A 20,243-nucleotide genomic window follows, 5' to 3' on the forward strand; every position below is an offset into this window, starting at 1 on the left:
TCTTAATTCTTAGAAACTGTGAATATATTATCTTACATGGTAAAAGGGACTTTACAGATGTGATTAAGTTAAGGATCTTTAGATGGGAAGATTATCCTGGATTATCTGGATGGTACCACTGTAATCACACAGATGCTTAAAAAAGGGAGGAAAGAGGATCAGAGCCAGAGAGAGAAGATATAAGGACTGAAGCAGAGGTCAGACAGGAGACAAGGTGTTTCAGTGCTGGCTTTGATGATGGAAGAAGGGGCCACGAGCCTCTAGAAGCTGGAAAAGGCAAGGAAATGGATTCTTCTTGAGAGCCTTCAGGAGGAATACAGCTCTGCTGACATCTTGATTTTAGCTCAGTGAGAACCATTTTGGACATCTGATGCCCAGAACTGTAAGATAATAACTCGGTGTTGGTTTAGGCCATTACATTTGTGGTAATTTATTACCGCAGCAATAGGAAACTAACACAGTCAGTTTGTCAAGAGAAGATAGGTCAGTGAAAGAAATGGGTGGTGTGGGTCTAGCAAGGAGTGAACCTAGAGAGTTATGTGTTTGACACATGGTGGGCACTTGGTCAAAATTAATTCTATGTTAAGACATTTACAGTTTGACTAGGAGAGTTCCAGTGTAGTTATTTTATGGACTGAGACATTATCTTTGCAAGTTTCAGCCACATCCCCTTCTAAGCAAATTTCCCCATTTCTTTGTTCTACATAATCATGCTCTGCTCTTGGCCGCAGCTGACTGGATGAGGGAAAGACTTATTTTCCTGTGACATATAATTTGTTTAACTTCATTAAAAAAGATAATCCTGCTTAACTGCCTTCCTCTCTCAGGGATGTTTGGAATTGAGCTGAGAGGCTGAGTTGGTGGGTGGTAGGCACTAGGGTTATGAGATGTCATTGGCAGATGGGATGGCCATTTTGAGACCATAGCAAATTGGATGCACAAAGGAAGCTGGTTCTTTGAGCAGGAAGTTGGGATGGGAGACATCAGTCTTTCCTGAGAGGCAAGATTTTCTCAGCTCCCAGCTTTAATTCCTTTAAGTTCCAGTGTGATTTTTTTTCCTGTCATTGGGTATCTGACATCACTCATTTCAAATAATGCCCACTGCATCACATACTAACCAGCCTTCTACCTCTAATGTCACCTTTACATTTGAGTTAATGTGAGTGGGCTTCTTTTCCCTATTTCCAAAAGACCTTTAACTTAAATATGCTTCATATTTTCAAAGATCAAATAAGAAGTGGGTTTAATTAAAACAGAGACGATGATAGTAACTATGAAAGAAGGCTGTGGAGATTTTAATACTGAAAATAACCCGGTCCTAAATATCCAGATGCAGAACAGGGTCCAAATGACCTCTCAGGGTTTCATGCTCCCTAGATTAGTAACAGATGATCATTTAAAAATACATGTTTATGCATAGAATTAGTTACCCTGAATTGTATGAGTCTGATAAAGCTAAAGCAGTCTCTATTGTTCTCATTCAAAGCTTAAACACTCCTGAGGTGGCACTATTAATATTCCTCTTTTACAGATGAGGAAACGTGGGTGTAGGGAGGCCACATGATTTGTCCACAATCCCTTGACTGAATTGTCTGACTCCAGAGCTCTGCTCTTAAAAGCCTCACTCCACTGCCTCAAGGGAAAGTTTCATTACAACACCGAATAACTGTACAAACCAGAAGTAAAGTGCTCGATTCTGGGATGATAAATATTAAGTATGCAATGCTTTGTTGCTCTGCCATGTTGACGAGTAAAACAAAGTTTTACTTAAAAACTTTTAACTTCAATTCAATTGCAGATCATCATGTTGTTTGAATTACATTGATTGCCATCATTAATGATAGTGCCGTATCTAATGATGCTTATAAATCATTGATTATTCCAGAAATTAAAAATAAAAAACCCTGATATTATGAATCAGCTCCAAAGTGGTGATTATTAAGGCTAGGGAAACAGTATCACCATGTTTCTGGATCTGAAACATTTGTGTGAGAAGGGGAATGTTGTAGTGGGAACAGCTCAGTCTTTGTAGTGAGACAGACTGGCTTCAAATGTTGGCTGTGCCACCTGACAACATTGTCGCTTTCTGTCCGGTACTCACTCTCTGAATCTCAGTTTTTTCATATGTTTATTGAGACTAAAAATGCCCACCTCTTGTGCTTAGTGCGGGGATTAAACAAAATGTGTGATGTTATGTACATATAGTATGAATGCAAAACATTAAAGCTGATATTATTTTTATATTCAAAGCCAATGGAAGGCGTTGGCTATAAAAACCTTAACACAGTCCAGTACCAAGATGATCCCATCATACAAATCTTTGGATATTCCATTTTACAAGTGAGGAAATGTGGGCTTGCAGAGGCCCAGAGATGGGATGGCAGAGTGCTCTTTTAGTGAGAGAGGAAAGAAAAGCTTTATAAACTTTGGTGGGTATACTAGTTTTCCTTGGCTGCTGCAACAAATTATTACAAGCTTACTTGCTTAAAACAATACAAACTTATCACCTTAGAGTTATGTAGGTCAGAAGTCTGACACAGGTCTCTCCTGGATGAAACCACAGTGCTTAACAGGGCTGCAATTCTTTTTCAAAGATCTAAGGGAGAGTCTGCTTCTTGGCTCATTTAGTTTGTTGGTAGAATTCAGTTTCTTGTGGTTGTAGGACTGAAGTCTCCATTTCTTTGATGACTGTGAGCTGAGGATCATTTTCAGCTTCTAGAGGCTACCTGCATTCTTGGCTGGTAGCTCCCTTCTTCCATCTTCAAAGCCAGCAATAGTAGGTTGAGTCCCTCTCATGCTGCCATCTCTTGTGCCTCTTCTTCTGTTGCTGCATCTCTTCGATCCACTCTTCTGCCATCCTCTTTCACTTCTAAGGACTCATGCAGCTAGATTGGGCCCACTTGAACAATCAAGAGAAATCTTCCCATCTCAAGATCCTCAACCTGAATTACATCTGCAAAGTCCCTTTGCAGTAACATAAAAAGTAAAGTAACATATTCACATATTCTATGGATTACTGCATGGACATCTTGTGGGGCTGGGGTGGGGGTGGTAGCTTATTATGTCCACCCAGAGAGTAATGGCATACAAAAGGGGCTTCCAAGTATGGAGTTGTTATGCACGATTCACATTATGTTCATGCTTGCAAAATAAGTGAGCTGTTGTTAAAAATTACCCGCTCTTACAGACAGATAGGCAGACAACACGTGACCTTGCATAATTTGGCTTCTGCCTACCCTGCTTACCTCTCACTATTCTTATTGCTCTTCTGCTGAGCTATACACCCTCCTTATGGTGAACTTGCAGTTCCCAGAAGAGAATGAATACACAAACAAACAAAAGCCAGGCCATACATGACAATAGAACTCTGATCCACAAGAGAAGCTCAGGAAGCCAAACGACACCCACTGCAGCAGTTGGCCTAGAATAGTCAGAATGTGGTCAACAACTGCCAGCTTCTCTATTTTTTGCTCCTCTGTCCCCTACTTTGAACTTAGAACCAACCGGAAAAAGCCAAATATGCTTCCTAGACCAATTGCCTGGGATGCCCTTGTTCTAGTTAGCCTACCTCCAGCCTCCCTGTGCCAACAACCTTCAATCAAAAGTACCTGAATCCTCCCCCCATTTTTTTTTAATAATAAAGCTTTCCTGCTACCCTGATAGCCTTTAATTATCTGCCAAATGCAGGTGATAATGGCTGACTCCTTGCTACAACAAGCTTGGAATAAGTAAGCTGCTCACATTTGGGTGGGCTTTGTTTATTTCCATTTCTCCTTTGGACTTTTGCACATTTGTTTCCCTTTCTTCTCTTCCTGGATCACTCCTCCTTGCCTTATGTGGGTCATTTATTTTCATCTTTTGAAAATCAGCTTAGATGTCACTCATGACAATAATAATCATTATTAGGATGATAGCTAACTGTGCCAAGAACTGTTCTAAGCATATTCGGTTTATCAACTCATTAAATTCTCACAACAATTATTGAAATACATTTCTATTAGTGTCCACATTTTACAGACAAGGAAAGATAATTCAGAGAGATAAAGTAACTTGCCCGAGGTCACCAAACTAGTGGGTGAAGGCCTTGGGATAGAACTTAGGTAGCCTGTCACCATAGTTCACTTTTTAAACCATTATGCTATATTGCTTTCAGAATGTATTTCCAGATGCCCTCAGTTTGGAATAAGGACTCCTTATCATATGTTTAAGTAACATTCTGTACTTTATTTTTAATAATAACATTGTATGATAATTGCTTATGAATTTGTCTGTAGTCCCGACTAAAATTTAAGTTTTCTTTGGTCAAGGACAATGTTTATCTTACGTTTGTAAGTCCAGCATATAGTAGTTTCTCTATAAATATGTATTTGAGGAATGAATAAATTAATGATTGAATGAGTGAAACACATGCAAAAATCTAAATTATTATATTTAAAATTGGTAGATAATAAGTTAAAAAAAAGAGAGATAAAGGGACCCTGCTTCTATACAAACTTTGAATGCAATACAGTTCTGCATATGAATTTAGTTATATTCACAACCTCTCAAAACAGGACAGCTTCTCTTTTCTTTGCTTAGTTTCCTTCCATACTCTTAGACATACAATCACATGAAGAACTAATATCAGCCTTTCCTCAGAAAGTCTCTTCCAAGTTGACAGTCATTGTTAGGTTAGACCCAACATCTTCTTGGCATTGGTTTCTAAGGCAGAACATGTCCAACTTAATAACATGCTTCTGAACTCTGCCACATCCAAAAACTCTCTCACACATGCAGTGCTGGGAGAATCAGCGGAGAGCCAAGGGTAGCTGTGTATTCCCATGGACTATGTCAGAAATTTAGAGCAAACTCCCCAACTGAGCATTCCTTAATGTGCCACGTCCCTGGCTCACTGCCCTTGTAACCCACACTCTGGGACGGATGCTGAGCCCTTGTGCATGATCAGTGGGTCTCTCTTCCTAGACTTGTGAGACTGATGGGTCTGGAGAAGCACTAAGGCAGCCATTGGGTCCAATTTCTTTACTTATATTGAATACTTTGGAAATCTGTTCATTCATTTAACAACTATTTATTGAATCTCTACTAAATTTCTGGGATTGTCCCAGGATTTGGGGGATCCAGAGATAAATTAGATAGATAAGGCCCTTATTATCAGGGGGCTTGTATTCAAGTGGAGTTGATCTACATACAAACAAGCAAATAAAATAATTTCTTTTTTTTAATATGAACATATAAATTTATAATTTTTAATTGAAGTAGATTTACAGTGTTTTGTTAGGTACACAGCAAAGTGATTCAGTTATACATATATATCTATTTTTTCAGATTAATTTCCCTTATAGGTTAGGATAAAATATTGAGTATAGTTCTCTGTGCTTCACAGTAGGTCTTTGTTGGTTATCTGTTTTATATATAGTAGTGTGTATATGTTAATCCCAAACTCCTAATTTATCCTTCCCCCTACAAATAAAATAATATTGATAAGCATGCCAATAACACAAAGTTAAGTGCTACCGACTTGCCCAAGTGAATCCCTTTCAAAACATACATCTTCCACAATCGTGTTGCCCCATCACATTTCCCTCTCTGATCAGCCAGTCTTCCTTGGACTTCTTCATGTTTCCTCCCAGCCTTTAATTGATTATAGGTAGAAAGTAATGAACCTTATTTTGGTTTAAAGTTATTTAGGATATTATTATTCCTGATCCTCTCCCAATCCTTGTTTACTGTCAATGTACTAAAAATAACTTTTCTTATGCTTTTATTTTTCTCCTAGGAATTGACTATTACAACAAGATCATTGATGATTTGTTAACAAATGGGGTCACGCCCATAGTGACCCTCTATCACTTTGATTTGTCTCAGGCCTTGGAAGACCAAGGAGGTTGGTTGTCAGAGGCAATCGTTGAACACTTCAACAAATATGCCCGGTTTTGCTTCAGTACATTTGGGGATCGAGTCAAGCAGTGGATCACTATAAATGAGCCTAATATTTTTGCCCTGCTGGCATATGAGTTTGGTGCGTTTCCTCTTGGTGTGCCTTACGTTGGAACTAAAGTTTTATCAGGCAGCTTGTAATTTGATTAAAGCTCATGCCAGATCCTGGCACAGCTATGAATCCTTATTCTGATAAGAGCAGAAAGGTATGGTGTCTCTCTCAATTTTTGCTGGCTGGGTGGAACCAGCAGATCCCAACTCAGTGTCTGACCAGGAAGCAGCTAAAAGAGCCATGGCTTTCCAATTGGATTTCTTTGCTAAGCCCATATTTATTGACGGCGATTATCCTGAAGTTGTCAAGTCACAGGTTGCCCTCACGAGTAAAAAGCAAGTTTATCCATCGTCCAGGCTTCCAGAATTTACAGAAGAGAATAAAGTGATCAAAGGCACTGCTGATTTCTTTGCTGTGCAGAATTATACGACTTGCTGAGTCAGGTACCAGGAGAATAAGAAAGGAGAACTGGGTTTACTCCAGGATGCGGAAGTTGAAGTTTTTCCAGACCCATCTTGTACAAGTTTGGATTGGGTCTATGTGGTGCCGTGGGGAATACGTAAACTACTGAAATACATTAAGGTAAATGCACCTTTTGTTTGCGTCCATGTGTATTCAAACATGGGAAGATGGGCAGACGGGCATATTTCTGTGTGTATAAGAACCCGAACAAAGAATGATTTAGGCAATAGCATATACATTTGTTGGCCTGGGAAGAGATGATTAGGATTTAAGTCGATGGAGGTTAACTAGCTGATAAAGGGCTTCAAAGCTATTATTAAACTTAGGATTAAATTAAATCCTAAATTAAATTAAATTCAGTTGTGGCTACAGTAGCTTGGACATATTTTTCAGACTGGGGTCACAACTGGAATTACTAAAAGGGATAATAAGGGTTGAAATAGCTGGATCCTTTTTGGGTCTCTGTTACACTGGATGGCATCCAGGTAGCTGAAATTAAAAATTTTAAGTTATCAGTTTTTAGGATCCCTGCTGTGTGGGGGGATAGAGGCTGTAGCTGCTGGGAGGGACCAAGGGGTTAAGGAGAAATGACAATCAGCAGATGCTGATGGAAGAAAGATACTTCTGTCTTCTCATTATAACAAAAGTCATTTGACTGTCTTCATGGATATTTGCACAGTTTTTCTTTTCCATTGTTAGTTATAAAAGGTCAGCACGCAGAACATTAAGTTAATAGGGTCAGTGCAATTTGATGAAAACTAGTTTTGGGGTTGTAGTTTAGAGAAGGTAGAGGGGAATGCACCTGATAAAATGAGCTTTTTTTTTTTTTAAACATCTGTTTGGAATAAAACTTCTGCTTTCTTGTTCCAGGATATGTATAATAACCCTGTAATTTACATCACAGAGAATGAGTTTCCCCAGGGTGACCCGACATCTTTTGATGATGCTCAACGCTAGGAGTATTTCAGACAGACGTTTCAGGAACTGTTCAAAGGTACCATTTGAAATGATGAAAGATCAATTGTGCAAGCTTAATATAATTTTCCCATGTGCCTATTTGCATTCAGGAAAGACCAATGATTTTGAAAGCTGAAATTCGTGTAAATCAGTGTAAAGCCATGTAATTAAGAGAGAGGGGAGAAAAAAAAAAGTATTTAGGAAGGAGGAAGGTGAGTATTTTGGTCTAGCTTCAACCTGCTGAAATTTAAGCAAGTAAAAAGCGACTGTCTTCAGCATTTTGTGACTCCTGGGTGAAGGTGACATGAATAGAAGGAGTGGTGGCTGTTGGGAGAGAACCTTAGTTATTACAAAAAGATCAGCTGTGACCAACTAGAGCATGTTTATTTGCATACTTTAATATCTTAACTACCAAGAAATGAATTGACAGAATTCTTAAAGGACCAAAATTAAGTATTTGTTCAATAAACTTTAAAGTGGTATGCATCTTCTATCAATGCATGTTTCATTTAAACTGTTACCAAGCAGCAGAAACAGTTTTTATTGTCATATAGAATCTGTGAATTTTGTTTCAAGACAATATTATTATTCTGGTATCTCCTTTTCCCTGATGGGATTCCTTTCATATTTGAAAACAAATGTGAAGGAATAATCTTTAACTGGTAGCACACATTTCTACCCCAGTTAATTTCTCCCTTTTAGCTACCACTTGGAACACTGTTGCTTCGTAAATTTAATTTCTCCTCCCTATAAAGGAATAATATCATAGCAACAAAATTCAATGCAAAATTAGATTTTCAATTTCCTTTTTTTAACCATGATAGGCACAGTTATTTCTCATCATTCTGTTTGAGAGGTCCTGGAATGATTCTTTCCAAAATAAATCAGTAACATACTGGAATCAGCCAGAAGGAATTCTGGAAAGTGACATAAAGTGGTTTCTTTCCCAAACCTAAAATATATTGACTCAGTTCCTCACCTGGGCCTGGAGTTTATTGATAGAGGGCAATTGGACTCCTACAGATTGATCCAAGCAAAATCATTCTTTTGTGTTACAGACAAAACGGATTCATCCTCTGTGTGGGAATTCCCCATCTGATAAGAAAAGGAAATCTCTAGGTTTCTGAGATTCTCCCCACTTCTCCCTATAAATGACCCTATTCATAGTTAATACACTGATGTTCCCAGCTTCACCCCACCAGACAAGTAGGCTAGTTACCATCATCAGATTTATGCATGCCATAGGGAACACAAACGACTTGTCCAAGATTGTTCTGTGCATGTTAGGGAAAAGAGAGAAAAAATTGAAATTGGCTTTTCATTCCCAGCTCTGTTTAGTGCTAACATAAGGACATTTCATTGCTCTCTGAAATTGTTTCAAGTACTTTATACAGTCCCTTAGATCTTTAAGACCCTCAAACTAAGATAACTTAAAGATAGAAAAGTTACTGAAGGCAAGAGTAGAAAATGTGAGAAGATTTGGTTTGTGAGCAACAGGAGAGAATAATAGGGTTAGGAACAAAATCCTGTTTTTGAACTTGTTGAATTTCTATTGTACTTTTGAATTGATGTAAAAAGTATCACGTACTTAAACCATTAATTTTTCACAGCATCTACAATCTCTTCTGATTCTTAACATTAGATAATTTATATTCATTGTAATTAACACAAAATATTGTATTTATTTTGATTTTTAAAAAATATGTAGCCTTTCAAAATGTGCAGAAATGTACACATTGACCAAAAACCCTATATTAAGTGTATATTCTGGACTGGGTATAGTGATAGCTATTTTTCATATGTTGTTGTAGTGGACAACAATTTTTTCATCTGCAGTGAAACTCTCTTTTCTAGTAACGAATCTGTTTTTTTCTATGAAATACCCACCTCCCCCCATCCTTAGACTCACCATACCAAGGGCCATGTAAGTAGAATAAAATACTGCTGTTTGTCAATAGATAATTGATTGGTCTAGATACAGGCACATGACATGAGCTGGGCCAATCCCAGTTCTGCCCTAGGATTTAAAACTTGGACCAATCAGTTTGTCTGTCTCATAGCTTGGATTGACCTTGGCAGGCCATTGGTGGCTATGCCTTGCCATGTAAAGCTTAGGGGTAGTGAGAAGGTGAGCTGCAGATGCCTCAAGGGAAATGGAGACAAGAAACGGGGAGAGATTCAGGAGGGCACTTGCACCTCTAATTCCACTTTTTCTTCAGAGCCAGTTGCATGCGTGTTCTTGAGAAACATTACTTTTACTTACAACTAAGTGCTCTTTCTGCTTCATCTGCTTCTGACTGGATTTCTATCACTTGGAACAAAGAAAGTCTTAATTGATGCCGTCATCTCATTTTATTTTCAAAACAGTGAGATGAGGTCATTGCTCCTAATTTACAGATGAGCAAACTGAGTTTCAAAGAAGCTAAGTCATTTGCTCAAGATCACAAAGTTACTAAGTAGTATTTACTAGAACAAGGCAGAATGTGTATATTATTATTACTACTACTGTTGGTGTTGGGCTTTCTGACTCAGAGTGCTTGCTTGTCCCACCACACTTCTCCAAACTTTTCCTCACCTTTGGTGCCCTGGGCTTGCACAGATTCTTTGAAAGTGCTTCATGCTGCTTCTGCAACAGCCGACAGGTCGTACGACCTTGGACAAAACTCAGACACCCTGTATCCTGCCTGTTGTCAGAGGTACAGAGCTGAAGTTACTGATCGATTTCCTGAGACTCTTCCAAGGTAGCGCTGATGATCCTGGTTAGTGAGAACCTTACTAGTAAGAAGCACCTTGTGTGCAATTAAAAATAATAACAGACCGAGGAAGACATTTGTGGGAAGCGCTGCAGGTGGGAGCCCTCCAGAACCCAGGGAGTCCATACATGGACTATGGCTTTGTGATTCCCATGAAAAAAGCCCTCCCTCCAACATCACGCATCAAGACAGGCACATAATGACACCATAGTTGGATCAATGGCAGTCTTACTAATCTCTTCAGGTAAAATCCCACAACAATTAATTGAGCAGTAAAAAGAAAGCTAATGTTTCTGTTTCCTTTTGGGAAAGAAAAAAAAAAAAGAGGAAAAATGTCATTTCAAGAAAAAAAAATCAGCTAACACCTTTTTAATCATTGCATTATTTAAATGCCTTTAAATAGATTGTGTTTTAATTAATGCAGATATAGATGAGAGAAAAGCAACACAGTGGAGACAAAAACACTGTAAATAACATAGAACTAGGCTTGCATTCCAGTTCCAGTTATTCAAGGACGGGCAAAAGGTTCAAACTCCCAAACTCTCAGTTTGTTCAGCAATAAAAATGGGATAACACTTTCCCTGGCAGAGTTGTTGAAAAGATTTTGTTTAATAAGCTATTGTGTTAAAAACCCCAAGCAATTGTCTGGCACATGGTAGGCCCTCAACAGATGGTATAATTATTATTATTACAAAATGTGCATTTTTAAGAACATATTTATCACCCCAAGTTATTTTCCTTATTATTTAAAAAATAGAATACCAAGACATTAAAAAAAAATTCCATCCTCCCTCAAGTCTCTAAGTTATGGCAGAACATTCCCCCATGTCTGCAATTTTCTCCATCATTCTTTTTGGGAAACCTCTGAATGAGTGTTGTAACATTGGCCCTCTGGCTATTTATGATTGAACCCTGTGGAAGACAAAGCAGCCAGGACCTCCCTCCATTTGTTATTCCTTTGGAGAGGTTGCCAGATTAGGTGAAAAATCAAACCATTGTAGCAGAAACAACTGTCAATCAACTGGGTACCTGGAATTGTTTTGCCACAGGAAGTTTTGGAAAAGCTCAGGGAGCAGTGATCTTCAAAGAGTTAGGCTTTTCTCACATGATATGAATCTTTATTATATACATAAAATTTACACCAGTCCTTGCTGCTCTGGAGCCAGCAGGCAAGTTTAAGTTCATATGTAATCACACACAAAGGGATACCTCAATAATCTGAATGTTGATGAGCAGGTGAGAAAGTGTGAGAAATCAGGGGAAGTTATTCTCAATGGGCGATACTTGACCCATGACCTAAACTCTCCTAAAAGGGGATTCCAGTTGGGTTCAACCTGCTCCTCACACCTACCGAATATATGCCTGTTCTTGGCTTGGTTCCCAATCTTTCCTCAACTGGAATGTCATGGTCTTTGCCTTCTTCCTGGCCCAGTCCTGTTTGGGGTAGATCGACTAGCTTGAAGTCAGGCAAGACATGGGTTTGAAATTTAGTTCTTCCACTTACAAGTTCAGTAATTTGGGGAAAAGTCTTAAGCAAACAATACTTCAGCCATCTAATTTTTAAAATGGGGATAATAAGAACATCTATCTTCTAAAACATGGTGAAAAATGAACAAGATAATGCATATCAAGCCTAAATACAGAGTCTGGTACATTAAGAAAGATTCCATAATGATGGTTAATTTTGGGGGGCATCTCTGAGCCCTCTGAGAGTTGGAGCTGTGTCTTTTTTATAGTTATATCTTCAGCCCAGAGTACCGTTTCTGTCATGTAGTAGCTTTCTACACGTGTTTGTTGAATTTGGTTGTGTCTATCAGAGAAGAGTTAGTCAATGGATAATGAGAAATAAATGATGAAATGATTGGGAACTGTATTTTCTTTCCCTAAAGAAATATACCCCACACAGGAAAAAAAATGCAGCCTTCTGGAAAGTTTCTGAGCCAGCCCAACTTTCCAGTGAGATCCATGCCTGAGTTAGCACAGTAGTAGATGATTGCAGAGAAGATTTGTTAATGACCAGCTTTAGGCTTTTAATGACAAAACCCCTCAGCAAATGTCATCAGATTTATTGAAGACTTCACTGAAAGTGTTGAAGCTGATGCATTGTAACAAGAAGGTTATAAATCTTGCAGCTTGGGTATACCACCAAGACAGGATGCTGAGCGCAGAATCACCCTGCTGTTGTCTGTCAGCATTCTCCCTCCCTCACTTCCCATGGAGAACCAGGAAAGGAGAAATACATCCATTTCCAAAAGTGGTGCAGACCTGGCAGCCACCTGCCTATGCCAGTTTCAGATCACAGAGGCCCATTTAACTGGACAAAATGTGTTAAGCACCTGTGTTTTTCTAAATGTGCATTAAAAAAGTCCTAAGAATTAGGGGAAGATCTCAAAGTTTGACTCATTGACCTTTTGGAAAAATGAACGTATTAAAAATGCATTGCAAGCTCAGAATAGAGACTCAGTTACTTGAATATAGAGTATCACTCCATGTCTATTGTTTTATTGCTTCTCAAAGTAAACCTTTGTCAACCTAGCCCTATGGAGCAGTTCATCTCATAGCTCACAGAGAATTCACAGCTTTGGGAATGTGTGGGGTGGAATGTTGGATGCACTTAATACTGTTGCTCCTGGCTGGACTGGATGGAGCTAGCGAAGAGGAGTCAAGATCGGAATAGAGAAGGAAGAATGAGATTCGAAGGCCGTGCACGAGAATTGTTGGTGTGTGCTAGTGTACGGACTTGTAGCATTTGAAAAGTCATAAAGAAAACAATTTCCAATATATCTGTATCCCACCAACCTACATACTCGGACCACACATAAACTCAGGCAGCCAAAGATTACAGAGTAAACCTTAAGCAGAGATACGCCAGATGACCTTCCCCTATTGCTTCTCCCCTACTTCTCCCCAAAGTTCAGTAGCATACTTACCTTTGTCTTCCATTCTCCCGTATGAAGGGTGGCAGAGTAGAAAGTGTGAAGGGTCTGAAGAGTGAAGACTAAGTCCTGGGTTCTGGTGGTGTGCGCTTGGGGAAGTTCTCATTGGGACTCTGAATGTCAACCTCCTCACCTGTTAAATGGGACAGATGCTAATTGCCATCCTGCCTAACCCAAAGTCAGTTGTGAAAATAAAGTAATTTATGTGTATGTATGTCCTGAGCACCTTAAAATGTTAGATATTATTCTCATATTTGATATAGTTACTTTACACCTTTAAGGACATCATCAGTCTGGCCAAAAATACATAATCTGGACCTTAGTGTTCTCCACTGCAAAGGGAAGTGTTCGGTGCCCATTATCCAGATCCTGTCAACATTTACAATTCTCATATTCTATGGTTTTTATTTTCCTGCACGTTTCTGAAGGGCTATGACAGTGGGATCAGATTAGGGGTTTGAGAGAACGTGTTCTATGACCAAGTGACTGGTGTGGTGCTTGGCAAAGCTCAGAATCAAACACACACACACACACACACACACACACTGCTGTTGTTGAACTACTTCGCCAGACTTATCCAGGTGAGGCCCATACTGATGTGATCAGGAACATACACCATTTATCAGGCACACCCTCTTAGAAACACAGAACCTGGTGCATCTGCTTCCTGGGAACAGGTTTCATGGAGTTGCCCATTTGACAAGCAGCTCAATCACACATCTGCCCTTGTGCTTCCTGATTAGAAACCATTCTTTATCTTATATTTCCATAGCATTCTAATACATATGCTCTGCCCCCACAGATGGACATTCCCTTGGGCTTCTTTTTAATTCAGTTCCAACTGTTTTGAGGGGATAATTACTTAAGGTTCTCCACCACATCAGACCCAGTGAATTTTAATACTACTATACAGCCTTTAAAAAATTTATTTAGATGATTCCAAACTCATCCTCCATTTTTAGAACAATCTGTCCAGTAGTTTTTGTGTTGATGTAGCAGCAAACAGAAGTGCAGTTGTATTTTTATAACTGTAAAAGAGACCTGTAAAATAATCAAAGTATAATTTATCTGAAGAAAATCTATTTTTCCAGTATAAAGAGTAGACTCAATAGAATCTTGAAAAAGGGGCAAAAATAAGGATTTGATAATGCTTTTTAAAATGAAGTATAATTGAGATATAACATTGTATAAGTTTAAGGTGTACAACATGTTGATTTGATACATCTATATATTATGATATATATTATAATATCACCATCTTAGTGTTAGCTAAAACCTCTAATACGTTACAGAGTTATTATTTCCTTTTTTTTTTGGCAGTAGGAACAATTAAGATCTAGTCTCTTACAACTTTGCAGTTTATAATACAGTATTGCTGACTATAATCACTATACTGTGCATTAGCTCTCCAGAACTTACCTATTTATCTATTAGTTCATAGTTTGTACCCTTAAACAACGTCTCCCTCCACCCCCAGCCTCTGGTAACCACCATTATACTCTCTGTTTTTACAAGTTTGGCTTTTTTAGATTCCACATATAAGTGATTTTATACAATATTTGTATTTCTCTGTCTGACTTTTCACTTTGCGTTATGCCCTCAAGTTCCATCCATGTTGTTGCAAATGGCAGGATTACTTTTCCTTCTTCTCATGGCAGAATAATAGTCCACTGTGTGTTTGTGTGTGTGTGTGTGTGTGTGTGTGTGTATGTATGTATATATCAAAACTTCATTATTATACATTCATCTGTAGATCTGTTGATCATTTGTTGATGGACACTTAGGTTGTTTCCATATCTTGGTTATTGTCAGTAATGCTGCAATAAACATAGGAGTTCATATATCTCTTGTCTATCATCAAGAAGACTAGAGATAATTATTGGCAAGGATGTGGGGATAAAAGAACTCTTGTACACTGTTGGTAGGAATGTAAATTGATTCAGCCACCATGGAAAACAGTATGGAGGTTCCTGAAAAAATTAAAAATAGAACTACTATATGATACAGCAAAATCCACTTCTGGGTATGTATCCAAAGGAAATGGAAACAGGAGTTTGAAGAGTTGATGACTTTTTTCACCTGTTTGGGGAGAGAGCAATACTGGAATATTCAGGTGTTGAGAGGGCTATTGGAATTGAGAGAAGGTGAACATCTCAGGTTTTCCCCAGGTGAAGTTGTCCTCAATTGTCTGTCTACATAAGCTCTTATTTTCTGATCTCCAAAATAACCTGATTACCACCTGGCCTCTCAGTTATCTAAGAACCTGCTTTGGAACAAGGCTAGTAGAATTTCTCTTAGTGTGATTGGCAGGGATTGCCTGGATAACTGTGTTAAGATGGATTCTGTTGGACAGCTGTGGGCTCTTGGAAAGAAGAGGGAGAAGTGGATGGCCAGGTGTTAGTCATTCCTACTCAGGAAACTTTTGGAGTTTTCCAAATCTTGGAAAAGATATTCCCCACTATAAATTATTACATTGACATTATGTCTTATAAATCAGTCTTGTGAGTTCATCAGTGGAGATTAGCTCTGGGTGCACTAAGAAAATGAGTGTCTGGATTTGCAGTGTTGCTAATTAGACCTTAAGCAGTGTTAATCTCACCAGTTCTATGGCCTTCCCCTCTGTGGTCTTATCTTACCTATTTATAACTTTGATATTACTTATGCTGGACAGTTGCTCTACAGTGACATAAATATTGTTTCTGCCAGCTTTCCCAAGCTTGTCATTGAGTAAATTCCTGGTTAACTACACCCTATATTGTTTTTTCAATATTGAGCCTGACACTGTATACAAGAAAATCAACAATATTATGAATAAAACATTAAACATTGGTGCCATAAACTGATTCATGAGACCCTCGTACAACTGCAGCCCTGTCACAATTGAATACTTGTTGAATAAGCCAACTGAATAGATGGAACTTGGGAAACACTTTGGTTTTTGAAGACAATGCCCATTATAATCCTTGAAAGGAAGGGAAAAAACCATTTTTAGGAGAAAATGGAAGTTATTAAAAGGTATAAGCATTCACAGACAAAAGCAGTGTGTAGTAAGATTTTATGCACCATTTTTTTACAGACAAAATTCTAACCAGGATACAGTTTTGGGGTTTTTAGTTCTATACTCAGCATTCAGTAAGTGCTAAGTAAATGTTTAATGAGTGACTAGGAGATTGAATCTACATTAGCAGGAAAACTGAATTACTCTCCAGAATTTCAATGAATATTAGATTTATACCATCATTTTGCTTTTTAAAAGAATTTAAATAAATGGTAGATTGTTTTTACTATTATGAGAACAATTTACATGCATCAAGATTAGGCATGAGTGCTAATTGTACCCTTTTGACATTAAACTTGGGTGTGTTGTGACAATAATTGAAATCTATGCTAAAGTTTTTTAACCTTTCTATAAATGCACTTAACCTCTCTGTGCCTCAGTTTCTTCATTTGAAGAATAAAAGGCTTAAACTAGCTATTCTTTTGGGATCCTTCCAGTTTAAGAATTATGTGACCCTCTAGATATTCTTTCTCGGCAGGTATGTCAAGGATCATATTTTATTAGAACTCTTGGTAATTTCTTAGGCTATTTAAAAAAAATTAAGTCTAAGGAATTATAATTAATAGTCTTTTTAAAAGAACTTTCTTCATTCTTCTCATCCAGCTACTTAATTTGAAATGTGAACACTTTTTTTATCTGGGCATAAAATTAGACCTTGCTCTCCAATGAACTGATTCTATTGATATTGATTCAGTTTCCAGGTAACATTTTCTTGACCTTCAATCTGGGTGTTTCCTCCTTTATTCATTTGTATTGAAAATGAACCTCACTTTTCTTCCCCTGAGAAAGTTATCCCTTGAGTTCAGAAACAGAAGGGTCACCTCAGCTTCAAGTTTTACAAAGTTACTGTGGAGAGTGTAAAATCTCAGAGAGGAAATTGAATGAACAAATCAGTTCAAAGCATTAGAGGAAAATTCTCAATTGAACAACTCCATGGCAGTTACAATCATGAGCAGTGAAATCACCTTTCAGAACAGGATCATGGCAAGCACCACCTAATCTATCAAGTTTTAAGACAGTTAAGTATGATTTTCAAGCTTTGCCATAAATTCATAATTTAATTCAGTTAGGCAGTGCAGTAATTTTAACTTTCTTTAAATTTAACTTGAGCATGAAACTTTTGTCTCTGGGCAAGATCCTGAATTAGAAGGGAGGATCAGATTTCAGAATTACTTTCCCGCAATAATTCTGGGGAGAGACTTCATATATGGGAAGTCTGTTTTTTTATTCTGAATTTTTGAGCAGAGAGATAACTCTAATCAGGGCTCCTTTGACCCCAAGTTACTGTTTAGGTAGCATTTTCTTCAATACAATGAAAATATCAGCATGATGCTAGAGATGAAAATAGTTCCTTTTAAGGCTTCTTAAGGCTTATCTGGAAATGCTACATGAAGCAAGAAGGGCAGTCTCTTTGATGAGGGTCATCTCAGAAGTGCAGCGTCTTCTTGGTGTGAATGAGATTAGCTAATGAAACAGTATCATGGCCGGAGATGATTCCATGCCTTTCTAAAGTTTAGCCACTTTCCCTCCTTGTTTGTGATATTCCATTATAGGAATCACTGTCTGCTTTGAGATAAGTGAAACCATTATGTGTGGAGGAAGAAGAGGCATTGGAGCCTTGAAGAATGTTAATTGGTGCTTGTGAATACAGGTGAACAAGAAGCCATAAATGTCTCAGGTGAAATTGTGACTGAGCTTGGGACTAAAAAGTAGATGATGGGAGAAGGAATGTACCACACCTGTTTATGAAATAACTTTTTTTCTCCCCTAACAAGTTGAATTCATTTCTTTTATAGATGTAAATCCAGCCTAAAGTCTTAAATAATTTTAAATGACCATGTTCTTTTACGAGGCAATTCAAATATTGGGTTGGCCAAAAAGCTCGTTTGTGTTTTTTTGTAAGATGTTATGGAAAAACCTAACAAACTTTTTGGCCAACCCAATGTATTTTATAGTTAAAGATAAGTGTATTAACACAAAAATTAGATCACTGAATAAAATATGAGTAAATGAATGTATATTAAGTATATACATTTATTGGTAAATCATTTTGTTATGTGGCTGAGGCTGTGCTAATTTAGTCTCTTAAAATATTTTCTTCCGAAGATGTTCAGGCTATATTCTTCATCCTTTGAATGAGCAGTTGGCCTTTTATTAAAAAAAAAAACAAAAAAAAAACTTGCAAAAATATTTCATGCCCAGAGTTTGCTGCCCTCGTGAATACATGATAGCAATCTCAAGAACGGCTGAGAAAAATTCTTCAGCGTGTCTGGAAAAACAAAGAGTATGGGGCTTCCCTGGTGGCACAGTGGTTGAGAGTCTGCCTGCTGATGCAGGGGACACGGGTTCGTGCCCCGGTCCGGGAGGATACCACATGCTGTGGAGCGACTGGGCCCGTGAGCCATGGCTGCTGAGCCTGCGCGTCCGGAGCCTGTGCTCCGCAACAGGAGAGGCCACAACAGTGAGAGACCCGTGTACCGCAAAAAAGAAAAGAAAAGAAAAAAAAACAAAAACAAAGAGTATGACCCACTGATTGTGCCTAAGTTTTATACAGACAGGCAGAAAATTTTATGAATACTTTTATATAACAAGAATTTGCTTGTTTGACATAGTGAAAGAACATATTCCTTAAAGACACAGTTCTGCCCTCAAAATCTGGCTCTGACACCCTGTCTTGTTTTGTAACCTTGGACAAGTTATCCTAACTTTATGAGTCTCAGTTCATCATCTGCGAAATGTTATTTTTGGTGAGGATTAATGATATACTTCATATCCTAGAAAAATGCTTGGCACATAAGTCCCCCAAATGATAAAAAATGCAGTGAATTCTTTGTTACCCAGCATCTATTATCCAGGATTTTAGAAAAACTGTGACTTCCTGCACAGTCATCAAGCACTGATAATTTATATTTCTCTTGATGACCCTGAAATTCATTCTGAATGATTAGAGAAAGATTAAATTATAATCAGTTTAGTTTCAGTGTTAAGTGTATTTTAATATTCTCATTCTTTAAAAATTTGTAATCCTTCTGCATGTGGTAACAATTAACAGAAAATATTTGATTAGCTGGAGCACTCCATTTCCTATCTGACTAATAAAGAGTTTATTGTGTATTGCTGGAACCCAAACTCTGCCCTGTGGATCAACTGGGCATTTGCTGTGTGGGTTCACTTCACACAGCCTTATATCCATTCTCAGAGTCAATGTGTTGACTTCATTGCCTGGTGGAAATTCTAGAATTAACCATTAAATATTCTCAAACAATAGTCTGAGTCTACACAAGGCCCTTTGCGTATTTTTGATCACAAGGTCATAATACTGGTCATCCAGTCTGATTTTGTGCAGATGAGTAACTAAATCTTCTAGCCCTGATCCTTGTCCGTTCTTTTCCTATGGATTTCTAGAGATGCACATCTCAACCGACATTAGTACCCAATCTATCTTGGTGTTTCATCAACCTTTAGTTTTATCCAATCGTGTTTTAGACATTTTCACCGGGCTTTTTAGGCTACATAACCTTCTAGATGAAAACTTCACTGTTCACTTAAATCATTTTTGTGGTTCTTCTTTGAATTATCCACGTTTCTCCCATTTTTCTGGTCCCCCACATAGTGTCACATTCTGCTTTAAAAGATGGCTTAACAACTGACTTGTGTTAGAAATAGTCTTTAAAAATGTATCGATGTATAGTTTCTTTGTGATTTCAGTAAGATGGATTTTCAGGCAAGCAGATTGATTTTGGAAGTTTAATTGATCACCGTAAGACATAGTATTCATCCGTCCTTCTCTGTCTGGCTTCATGCTGCCTTCCTTTAACTCTCTGCCTTGCCCTGAAATCCCCCTTCCAACCAACAGTCTTCTCTTCCGTAATATCTGTCACATCCCAGCTGACATTCCCAGTACTTAGTGAATACAGTGGTGGCTGCAGAAGGAGGGTGATGGTTTCCTTTAAATGGGGAGCAAGGACAGGTAGCTGGTGAGGAGTTAATTTTGCTTTCCAAGATCAGGTGACTGTTGGTCCTGGTACGAAGCCAGGATTTGTGAGGCTCCTGTCAAAATACGGGGTCTTCCTTGGCAATGTCTGGGT

General features: G+C 38.2%; 1 pseudogene; it reads left to right on the top strand.

Annotated features, from left to right (window-relative positions):
• LOC115839930 (cytosolic beta-glucosidase-like) overlaps positions 1-20,243 on the top strand; it is a 150,486-nt pseudogene that overhangs the window by 57,643 nt on the left and 72,600 nt on the right.

This window comes from Globicephala melas, chromosome 5 (genome assembly GCF_963455315.2).
Source record: "Globicephala melas chromosome 5, mGloMel1.2, whole genome shotgun sequence".
Lineage (NCBI taxonomy): Eukaryota > Metazoa > Chordata > Mammalia > Artiodactyla > Delphinidae > Globicephala > Globicephala melas.